General features: G+C 46.5%; 1 long non-coding RNA gene across 1 annotated transcript; it reads left to right on the top strand.

The window, feature by feature from the left end:
- Positions 1 to 5,627: 5,627 nt before the first annotated feature.
- Positions 5,628 to 7,938, top strand: LOC120660730. Its single transcript, XR_005669713.1, has 3 exons — positions 5,628 to 5,992; positions 6,221 to 6,653; positions 6,733 to 7,938. It is a non-coding gene; the product is annotated as an uncharacterized LOC120660730 (long non-coding RNA).
- Positions 7,939 to 12,214: the final 4,276 nt, after the last annotated feature.

Here is a 12,214-nt window from a genome sequence, read left to right as displayed (position 1 = left end):
AACCAAAAAGACCTAATTAGTAAGCCAAGACCGTCCCATTCCAGTCTTGTGGTAGCGCTGTTGTCCCAGGTTGTCGTTCTATGAACCGGTCCTTAGGGAGAGTGCCCAACCCAACAATAAGCACCGTGCTGGCCCCCTAAACCATGTTTCTAGAAAAACCCATTTTAACGAGACGTGAGCCACTCAAGCACAGATCACAGAGGGCCACTCTCAGAATTATGTTGCATATACCATTAATCAATTTAATTAAAAAGGACCATGTGTGAGAGCGCAGCACCTAGCACAACTAACCAAAATGCAACCCAAGGGATATATATAAAGGATATAAAGTGGCTAGGAAAATCCTTATAGACATACAGTATTAAAATGCAGTATGAAATTGTAATAAAAGTGATGGGTGTTGTTCATGTTATACTTGCCTTCCTCAAACTGCTCCTGCTGCTGCTCAAACTGCTCTGAAGACGGTGGCTGCTCCGGGTACTGGTACTGATGCTCCTCCGGTAGCTCAACGTCTACTCACGAACACATGGCCAAAAACAAGGCAACAACATAAACATACATGCAAACAAAGGCTAACACTAAGAAACAGTATAACAATACATAAAAACAGCAAGCGAAACCAAGCTAGAACTATTCTACGCATTTCAACGATCGCGTGGACATAAAGAACACCTAAAACGGAGCTAGAACGTGAAAACTACGCTTAAAACAAGATCCAGGGACTAAACTGTAACAAAAACAGACTTTCCAGGGGTTTTTTGCAAAAACCAGGGACCTATACATAATTAAACTATAGATCTAGGGTCTAACATGCAAAACCGGCGGGTCTGGACTGTGGGTTCTAATTTTATAAAGCTCAGGGTGTAAAACGTAAAAGCAGGGGCGGATTTGGAATTACTTTTACACTGCTCAGGACTGCGGGTTTATTTCAAGAAAGCTAGGGGGCTCTTTAACAAAAACGCCAGGCCGAAGGGGTAAGTTAGATCTAATCGTGGCCGCACGTTCTGGATCGAACGGCTCAGGGAGTTTGGGGCGCGCTGGGCGGCGGTGCGGCTCGTCGGAGCTCTGCTCCGCGGTGGCGCTTCACCGGAGTGTGCCGAAATCGGTGCTCCGGGCTAGGATTCGAGCGGGGATTGGGTCAGGGAAGATCAACGTAACACGCGTGCTCCACCTGGGCCTGAAGCGGGTCTCGGCAAGGCTCTGGGTACACGCGCGCCATGGTGGAGGCGGTTCTGTGTGGCGGCGCTTGCCGGCGCATGGGTGTTCACATCATGTTGTGCTCAAAACTGGAAGCCAAAAGTGCCTGTGTGTGTGCTCAGTGCCAATGCAAGTGTAAACAAGGTCTGGGCGGGGCGGTGTCGTGATGCAGGGCATCCGCCATGGCGGAGCTGCGGCGACGGAGGTGGAACTGCGGTGTTCCGAGCTCGGGCGTGATCTATGGGCCTTGATTCTTAGCGCAAAGGACGGAGGGGGTCAGGGTGGTGCTCACCTAGCACTGAATCGGGCAGATGTGCCGCGCAGATTCCACGGCGGCATCACGGCGGTTCCAAGCTTGGCAGGTCGGTGGCACACGGGGAGAGGCTGCGTGGACGGCTCCTTGAGCATCTGCTCCGGTGGCAGCGACGCGGGGTCGTCCTGCAAAGCGACCAAGCGGGTCAGGATGGCCGGCACAGGGCTGACGGCGCGGAGCATCGTCGAGGAGCTCACCATGGGGCGTCCGGGCAGAGCTACAACGGTGCGGCGGCGTTGGGCTAGGGTTTGGGGGAAATTGTGGTGGGGATTGGGTTCAGGGAGGTGCGGGGTGCGTTAAGAAGGCGGCGGGGGTGATCCTTGGCGTGCGGGCTGCGGGAATCGCGGCACGGGCGTTGCGCACGCGGACTGATCCTGCCCTCGATCCGAAATCAGTGCGGGTCGCTCGGAGTCCGGGGTGCGCATGCAAGGAGTGGGAGGGAGGGCTGCAGGTGGGTCTCGTGGCGGTCGGGCTCGGGCGGGATGGTCCACGGGCAGGCGAGCGAACGCGGCGGAAGCGAAACAGAGGGCTCGGGCGGAGATTGCGGGCGGAGGAAGGGGAAAGAACTGACGCGTGGGCCCCGTCCAGCAGGGAGAGAAGGCGGGGCGCTGGCGAGCGCGCGCTGCTGGGCTGCGAGGCGGGGGAAAGAGCGAGGGGGGCGCTGGGCAGGGAGGGAAGGAGGGGCGCGCTGGCGGCTTGCTGGGGCGAGGCGGGGTGAGGGAGTGGGCCGGCTGGGAGGTGGACTGGGCCGGCGAGAGGGAAAGCAGGAGGAGGCGACTTGGGCCGCGGAGCGGGGTTGGGCTGGGTTTTCCTTCTCCTTTTTCTATTTCCTTTTCTTTTTCTCAAAATAACTCAAATCTAATTGAATTCAAATAAAATTTGAATTCAAATCCTAAGCCCTCAACCAAAAATAAAACTATGCTCCAGCATGAATGCACAAACAAATTGAACCTAAGATGAATTTTAATTACTTGCGAGAAGAAAATTAAATTAAATGCAGGCTAAGCATAATAAACCTTAGAAAAATTAAATAAAGCCGATTAAATTTATTATTAAATGCTGAAATTTAGATTATGGTGTTACAGTGTTGCAAGAAATACCAGTCAAACCCAGGAGAGATTCACTGGGTTACAGCTAAGAATATCCTTAAATACTTTAGGAGAACTAAGGATAAGTTTCTTGTCTATGGAGGTGAGAAGGAGCTCGTTGTAAATAGTTATATCGATGCTAGCTTCCAAACTGACAAGGACGACTTCAGATCACAATCTGGATTTGTATTTTGCCTTAGTGGTGGAGCGGTGAGCTGGAAAAGTTCCAAGCAAGAGACAGTGGCAGATTCTACGACATAGGCCGAGTACATAGCAGCTTCGGAAGCTGCAAAGGAGGCTGTTTGGGTCAGAAAGTTTGTTTCTGAGTTGGGGGTTGTACCTAGTGCGTCCAGTCCAATGGACCTCTATTGTGATAATAGTGGTGCCATTGCACAAGCCAAGGAGCCTAGATCACACCAAAAATCCAACCACATACTGTGGCGTTATCACCTGATTCGAGAGATAATAGATAGAGGTGATGTGAAGATATGCAAGGTGCACACGGATATAAACGTTGCGGATCCGTTGACGAAGCCCCTCTCACAACAGAAGCATGATGCACATATGAGTTCCATGGGTATTAGATACTTGCATAATTGACTCTAGAGTGAGTGGGAGATTATTGTAATCATGTCTAAGTTTGTGTTTTAATAAAATATTATTCGTTCCTTTAGCAACTACTTTACATTGATTGTCAAGTATGTGACTTGTCTGTGAAACTCTTTGTACATTGTGATGTTGTTCTAAATGGTCTCTAGTCTACATCATTACGTGGGACGATAATGATACAACGACTAGCACATTGATTAATTGATGATTACGTTTCACGAATCATGGATATAAAAATATCAAATTAATGATGTGGACACATATTAGTGAACATGGTGTTAGATTGACTCACTCCGAGATACTGCTGGAATTGTTATTTTATATGTGCCATCAGTTGGTCTCGAGCGATACACCTACTAGATCCTTAGACTTGAGATCATCATTGTTTCTCACTATGCATAGTGGTGCGCTTTGGGGCTGTCAAACACTACTCCATAACTGGGTAGCTATAAAAGTAGTTTTCGGGTGTATCATGAAACATGGAATGGGATGTATGCGGATCAAGATGGAATTTGCCCCTCCTAATAACGGGAGAGATATCTCTGGGCCCCTCGAGATAGTTGGATTGGGAAGTGCATGGCCATGCCAATGTGATTAATAAGTTAATCATGGTGACTAAAAGTTAGTCATATTGAATCCACTATTTGATCGGGTGAATGGTTGAGCTATCACAAGGGTGGCACAAATCTCGCCTTGAGCTTGACTGATATCGTGTGGCAAAAGGACTAGTGTATGTACATATCTAGGTTCAGCCGATATAATCTTTATGTGCATTCGGGGGTCAGTATGCCCTGCTAGGTGCCGCTATTGACTTGTGGTTTGGAAACGGTTTCCGCCCATGGCCGTCTACATATGAACCTAACGGGTCACACACTTAAGGGGTTAGAATGTTGGAAAAGTTGGCTAGTTGATTGTCTCTAGTGCAAGTGGGAGATTATTGATGATATGCCCAAGAGGCAATCATAACAATATGGATTAAAGGCCCACATGGATATTGATCCATGAGCGATTAGGGTTACTAATGGGCCTACATGGTCGATGACCCATTAGCGCGCTCTATATATATGTGGGAGGGGGCTAGGGGCGCCCCATCCTTGCCGCACCTCAAACCCTAGCCGCCCTCCCTCCTCCTGGCCGCCGCTCTCCCAGCCTTGCGCGTTGTGCTAGCACATCGGTGCACGGCGTTCTTTCTCCTGCACGTGTGGACTCCGTGGAGACGCTGCTGCTGTTGCGGTGCTAATCGGCAAGGAGGAGACGATCCGTTCTTGACGTGATCGACTACTTCCTCTACCTCGACGTGCGACTACGTTGGACGAGTCTACTCCAACGCATCTTCCGCTGCGCTGCGCGTCCAAGGATAACGATCCATGATCATCTGCTTGCATGAGATCCTTATCGTTAGCGTAGCGTTTCCTTACAGCACCACCCTCTCTCCGCCTCTCTCTCACGCACCCACGTGGGCCGATAGCGGAGGCATGGGGAGTTCTCTGAATTTGGAGGACCGCATGCTGTACGCTATGGTAGAGAAGCCTTTCCAGTATGCCGCTGCACTGGTTTTTACGGTAAACACATCCTTCGGGAATTGGTGGCATTCGCCAGTGCAGACAGTCTTAATTTATCTAACATTGATAACAGCTTTAGTGGCGCGTTATCTTTAGCTACATTACCAAAATAAGGTACGGTTCTTATGTAGTGTGTGTTTACTACTCCCTTAGTTCCGATTGTAGGTCGTTTTAGCCAATCTAAGACACATAGTTTTTGCTACTACATATCTAGACGTATAGAAAAATTAAATATATAGATTTGCTAGCTAAAAGTGCCAACAATTTGAAATGAGGTGTAATAATTACTGCGCTGCAATACACAAGAAAATGAGACCAGTTCTTCAGGCCAGGCCGTATACCGTCCTATCTGCCATGACGAAAACCGGACGACGCATCCTTTGATGCAGAGAAAGGCACGAATGGATTCACGGTCGCGCCCTAGCTCCTAGTCAAGAATGCATCATGCACATCAGCACATGGACCATGCATGTAAATACGGCCCGGCCGACATGATCGGCGCCCCGATTGGTGCAGAGGCGGCCATGCATGCGGCGCGGTCGCAGGCAGGCACGCAGCAACCACCCGTCCATCCGACCGGCCGGCCACCGGGTACGGTACGAACGAGCCCCATATCGATCGTATAAGAGTATCTCCAGCATACCGCCAATCTCATCTCTAATACTAAAAAAAATATAATTTTAGATAATGCATGTGCTCCAGCAGACTATCAAATCCTTCCCCAGTACCTAAATTTTTTTGGCAATCCCTCAAAACTCACCTCCTCTCCCCTACATGTAGGGGGATACGACGCCTCCCCTATCCATTGATATTTTTGGCGCGAAGCTTCCTCCCGTCTCGCGCCACAACGCCTCGTTCTATCCCTGCGCCGCCGCCCCGCTTCCCTCTGCCTGGACGCCGTTGCCCGGCGGCCCGGCCTCGCTCCGCTCTGTGGCCGCACCACCATGGAGCTGCACGACCCACCCTATCTCCGTGCACCTCTCCCCAATTCTTCTTCTTTGGCTCCCTCGCGCCGTCGCCAAGGACGGGAGCCCGTCGCCGCCGTGGGAGCCGATGCTCCTCCAAGGCCCTGCGCTCTTCGAGAGGCTCATCCCGCAGCTCATGGAGGTGCCACAGCTCCGCCTGCACGCAACGGAGCAAGCATCCCGAAACCTCGCTCTGCCATCCATGGAGGAGCTTCGGGGTCCACATCAGTGTTGCGCAGGGCACACCCGAGCAAGAAGGTGAGTGGGGCAGAAGCTGTGAAGTTCCCTCCCATCCCTGTGCTAGTTCCCATGCCGCAGAGTGCACCAACTAGTGCCCCAAATGCAACATAGTTTAAACTCAAAGTGCATTATGCTCAGATGGTTATATGGATATATGTATCTTGTTTGCTGCATAGGCTGAAAGTAGTTCTTTATCTATATTGCCAAAGATGATTGGTTAATTTTGTTATAATTCCATATGTGCAGTGATCCAATGGCTAGCGGTGGTTCCTTTGTGGGTATGCTGAGTGATGATGTTGGTATAGATGATATCTCCTTTTCAATGTCATATGAACAAGATGGATATGCTCAACAGGATGCCTTTGACATTCCTGCTCCAACTGCAAAGAAAGCTCGTCAGTCAATATCATCCAACTACACAGCACAAGAGGATGAGGCACTAGTCATGGTGTGGGAAAGTGTAAGTCTGGATCCAGTTAAAGGGAATGAACAAAGCAGCAGCACCTATTGAAAGCGCATATATGACCACTACCACCGCAACAAAAAGTGTGTGTCTCACCGATCTCTTAATTCACTTCAACATCGGTGGGGTACAATTCAAGAGTGTTGCAACAAGTGGGCAAGCTGCATGTCGCAAGTTGAGCGCCAAAGTCCAAGTGGTGTGCCGTACCAAGAGCATGTGAGTAATTGATCCCTTGTTAATTTTCATCATGATTGCTCATAATATATTGCTAACTAATACTTGCTCAATTTGGTAGATCAACATCGCCCAAGAGCGATACAAAGAAATGGATCCACTTAAAAAAGGAGGCCATTTGTCATGCTACACTGTTGGGCCCTGCTACAACACCATCAAAAGTGGCTGAAAAGGAAAGATGAAGCTCCACCAAAGAGGCAAAAGTCAACCAACTCAATAGAGTTTGCTGGTGTTGAAGATATTGATGAAGATGGAGTACAAAATGAGGATGGGAGAGGCCGGAGTCCAACTCACTGCTCGACAGGACCTACAGATAAGAGGCCTCCAGGAAGAAAAGCTGAAAAAGAGAAGTTAAAGAAAGGATCAGACAGTGGTATCTATAAGGAGATGTTTCAAAAAATGATCACAGCAAGAAAAGAGAAGAAACAAGAAAATGAAACTAGGTGGATGGAGGTTAAGGCAATGGAGGAGCGAAAGGCAACCATCGAGGAGCGGAAGGCAACCATCGAGGAGCGCAAAGTGGCCATTGAAGAGGAAAAACTGAGGATCATGAGCGAGAAGGCGATGAACAAAAAGTTGGAGCAGGAACAAAAGATCATGTTCATGGACAATAGTTGTCTTGATGATGACCAAAAAGCATATATGAGTGCAGTGAGTGCACAGATATTAACAGCTCGAATGGGCACATTTGTGGGTGGGACCTCAGGTGGTGTCACAGGAAGTTCGTGCTGAGCTTCATGGTTTTTGCTGCTGCCTGCTACATGGTTGCCCTGCTAGTTTTTTGGAGAAACCACTTGCAAACCTGTTGTTTGGATATTACTATGGTGAGATTGAGTGTTCATATATCTCAGATAAACATATACAGTACTGCAGACCCGGTTGAACATTGTGGCAACTTCATGGACAATAGTTTTATTCCTATTGTATGCTATCTCTTTTCTTTAAGGATATACTACTACCAGATTTGATCAGGACAATACCAACTCTTCAACGGACATGCATATGATCCTAGTTCATGCAGAATTGCAAACTGAATTGTATCATGCATGGCCTCTCTCCTTCAATTCAGTTTGAGTCTTTCTTTTCTTTTTCATTTTTGCAGATGAGTTCACTTCTTCGGGTTTTTTTTCGGTCCATCCCATGTTAACGATGTGTCCGCTATTTCAGCTTCTTTTGCTCAATTCTATTGTCACTGATTGGCATGGCAATGTGATTTGAATTCAAAATTTGAATTTCAAATTTATGAATTTGAAATATTGTCTAGTTATATGTGAGCCATTAAAAATGTTTGAACTATTGAGATGAGAAAGTATAACTAAAAGAGAGTGTATATTCATAAGAGGAAGAGAGATGGAAGAAAAGGAAATATAGGGTGGGAGGTTTTGGTAATCTGTTGGAGGAGATGACAAAATACTGCATTATCAATAATAGGGGAGTACCCTACAAATGATTTTAGGAGATGAGGTTTTGATAATCTGTTGGAGATGCTCGTGTCGCCCCGGCCACCGCGCGTGCGGGGCGGTGTCAGGCATGGGCAGCAAAAGTGCGGCCACCAGCTAAAGGCACACGGGGGCTAGCTAGCTGCTGACTGGGAAACGGCCGGGCGGCCGGCCGCAAGCTGGGGGTTGCACGTGTTGCGTGGCGACGAGCGGCAACGCACGTAGGTTTGCAGTCATTCTCGCGCGGGCGAGATGCAAGACGGAGACAACTGATCTCTCCCTTTCAAATTATATAGGTTTTTTTTATTTTTCTAGATACATAGCACCATTTGCTATGCACGTACCCTAGATCTAAGTTACATCAAGATGTATGAAAAAAAGGTAAAGGTTGAACTATTCTAGAAGTCTGATTTTGAATTTTCAGTTACAAAACCGGATAACATAGACCATCCAACTATTGAGACCGAGAGAAATGGAACAATATGATGTTTTTAAAGTGGTTTTTGTATATTTTAGACAAATTAAAATTTTAATTAGATCTAAAAAAATCAAATCAAATTCATTTTAAATCAGAAAAATATGAAAATATTACCAAAATTATTCTAATAATGTAAACTATCTATTATTGCTCTATTTGAACCTTAGTTATTCAGAAATAATAGACATAATTACAAGCAACCAAATATTATGAAAATAAAAAAATTATCTGAATTACTTGAACATATTGTGCCAATAGATAGTATATTTTTAGAAAACTTTTGATGCCCCCTTCATATTTTTTGATCTAAAATGAATTGCTTATAATTTTTTAGTTGAAATTTGAATATTTTTAATTTTTAAAAAAATACAAAACCACCTCAAGGTCCAGTTTTGCCCGGTTTCAACAGCTGGATGGTCTATGTTATCTGATTTTGTTGTTGAAGGTTAAAAATCGGACTTTTGCGATAGCATTTGAAGGTGTAAATTGGACTTTTCCTAGAAAAAAATTAAACAAACTATAATTTGTAATTAAGGGACTAGTACTTTATGTGCCAGCAAAGTGCCTTCCTCTTTTGGAGCGAAGAGGATAGATGCGCGCATCACCAGAATAAGATGTTGGAGCCACCATATCCGGTCTGGACCAGGGTTTGAAATTTCGGCGAAATTTCGCCGAATTTCGGCGAAATTTTTCGTTTCCGCTCGGTACCGGGAAAAAATATTTCGGTATTTTCGGAAAATTTCGTTTTGAAAATTCAAAATTCAAAAAAATTCGTCCGAAATTCACCGAAATTCGCCGAAAATCACCGAAATTCCGGAACGGAATTCCGTTTCCGCCAATCACCGGGATTTCACCGGAAAACGAAATTGTTAACCCTGGTCTGGACCAACCTGGGGGCAGCTAGCTAGCTACCAGGCCTACAAATATCACGTGCTAGACAAAAGCTCGCCACACGACGAGTAGATCGAAAAGGGGGTGCATTTTGCTCTGCGCAAGCTGACCAAGGTAGAAACACCAAGGAATTAAGAAGAAAGTGTGGTGCGTGACCATCGATCAAAGATCTACAGTAAAAGAATCCGAATATTTTGACCCCTTAAAACACTAGAGTACTGTGTAGATAGCCCAATAATACATACGGTTTAGGATGGAGTAAGGATAAGCCTCGGTCTCTTAGAGGAAACCCATGTATTGCCTGTATAGTCTGTATATCCATCTGTTCAAAATTATATTTCACTTTATATTAATCCTAAGTCCAGCTTTCTCAACTTATCCATGCCTATACATAGAAAAATACATATTCAATACCAAATAAATACACTATAAAAAACAGTACATGGTGAATTCAATGAACCTAATTTGATCGACGCTCCAGATGCTGATGTGTTTTTAATGTGCTTGATCAATGTTAGATAAAATTGATTCAGTACAAAACTAAACTGAAGTCAGATTAGAGTGGAGGGGAACAACCCCCAATCTCCAAGAAACCAGTTACTCCATGCTTCCTGTAGCCCAGAGTACCGTATACCCTGACACCAAACCTACAGGATAACAGTTGGCTAATCTGCGATTTGGCACGGACCTTATCTTGTAAAGCTATACCATGATCCCCGAATTGGTTCCAGATGGAAAAAGCTATGCATAGATGCATGCACGCGTCACGCAACGATGCGTCGGAGCCAGCAACCACGCCCGACGGGCACTGAGAGCGCCGGCGAGGGGCCTCGCGCCCTCGCCTCATGTACGAAACCCCGGCAACCGCAGCGGATCGAGCAACTACCGTTCCGTAGTGGCAGAAATTAAAACAGACGATGCAATCAATTCTCATTGACCCTCTCCTCTGGCGGAGGCAAAGCTGGCTGGAGCCGCTAACAACTTCCGCTAGGCACCACGGGGTGGGCACCGCGGAATCCATTTTGGCCACCGCGCGCTAGTTCGCTGTCCAACAATCGATCCGACCCCTCCGCGGGATCCGGCGCCAGCGCACCCCTTCTTTTTTGGTGTTCCGTTTTTTATGGCCCATCATGACGCGGCAGCCCGGTGTGCTCGGACGATCGCCGGCTAGCCTGTTTGAGGATATTTTTTAGTGATTATTTATACAATTTAGCAACAAAACATTTGTTTCTGGATGTCCAGAACTCATACATCATAAGTTATACACAATAGCAATAATTTTATGTAGCACGACATAAGTTATGCATACAAGGCATCACAAGTGATAAGTTATGCATAAGTTACATGTCATACCAGTTTTCAATACATTTTTATCATACATAACTTTTCAGTGCATTATAACTTTTATGCATACAATACAAAATTATGTATACAATTTTTGTTTCTTGTTATGAAAATAAAAATATTGTTATGTAACAGTAAATTATGTATAAAAAAAGCAATACTTTTTTATGCCCCCAACTTGTACATCTTAACAGTTAAATGTTTGACACAAAAATTATATGCATAAAATTGCACTACAGAAATTATATGCACAGATTTATGTTCATAAGTTATGCATAAAAAAGCCAAAGCAATATGCATAAATTGTATGCACACATTGTATGATAACAAAACTTTTGTTCATAAGTTGTTCAAAAAAGTTACGAAGTAGAAAGGCTATATAGCACACAAAAAAAACTTGTACATCATTAGTTCAATAAGTTATGTAGCGCGATATAAATTATGTACACAAAGGTAGCTAGCGTGACATGTTTTTGAAAACAAAATAAGCTTGTGTGACATGATTTCCCGTTGGGTCTCTAGCGGTATTTAGTGTGAGCGGCCCAAAAAAGAAAACAAATGATCTCAAAACTTCTAGGCCGCTAGCGGCATTGAGTGCAGACGACTGAAAAAGGAAAGCTAATGATCCCGACGCCGGAAATGGCATATGCTGAGCTTGTCGGAAATCGTTTGTTAGTTGCTGTGCTAGGGGGCGCGCGCGTATTAGCAATCGCCGTGGGCACCGCGGCCAAACATAGCGGCAGCCTGCATCCCGTACGCGCGGGGGGCGGCAAGCGCAGATTACGCCCTGTAGCCACCAAATCGGGATGCAGCCTTATTACTTCTGTGGGAGCCTCCGGTGGTACCGTATGTCTCTCTGCTACCTAGCCTACCTAGGCAAGGCCACAGCTGTGGCATGCATGCAGAGGGTATGGACCGCAATGCAAGCACTCTGGACCAGACGGCCAGAGAGAACTAGGCCTACCCAGAAAGCTCAAATTGAAGCCCGTACCATGCGGTGTCGATCGAAGATCTCGACTGTTCATCCACACCTGTCCGGCCTCCATATGAAGCCCAGAGCAAATAAAGCTAACTGTGCACGACCAACCCAACAGCAGCAGCAGCAGCACAACAGTACTACTGATCGCTGAACATGTTTGCAGGCCAATTACCTTCACCATCGGTCCCCGGCCGGCAGCCCGCGGGGATCAAAGGCTGGACAAGGGCAGATGCAATTATGCAAAGGTCCACCTCCACTGCTCCGCAGCCTCTCACCGAACCCGCCAGGACCATCCCGGCGCGCTGGCGCCTCAACCCAAGGCTGCGGGAGAATCTCGGGTCCGCTGTCACTTTTGCCCTGGGCATCAGAAAACACATTATGCACATCCACAGGTCAGGATCAGCCCAGCGGC

This window comes from Panicum virgatum, chromosome 2N (assembly GCF_016808335.1).
Source record: "Panicum virgatum strain AP13 chromosome 2N, P.virgatum_v5, whole genome shotgun sequence".
In the NCBI taxonomy this organism is placed as follows: Eukaryota; Viridiplantae; Streptophyta; class Magnoliopsida; order Poales; family Poaceae; genus Panicum; species Panicum virgatum.
The sequence above is the reverse complement of the archived record's forward strand: the minus strand, read 5'-3'. Positions and strand labels throughout refer to the sequence as shown.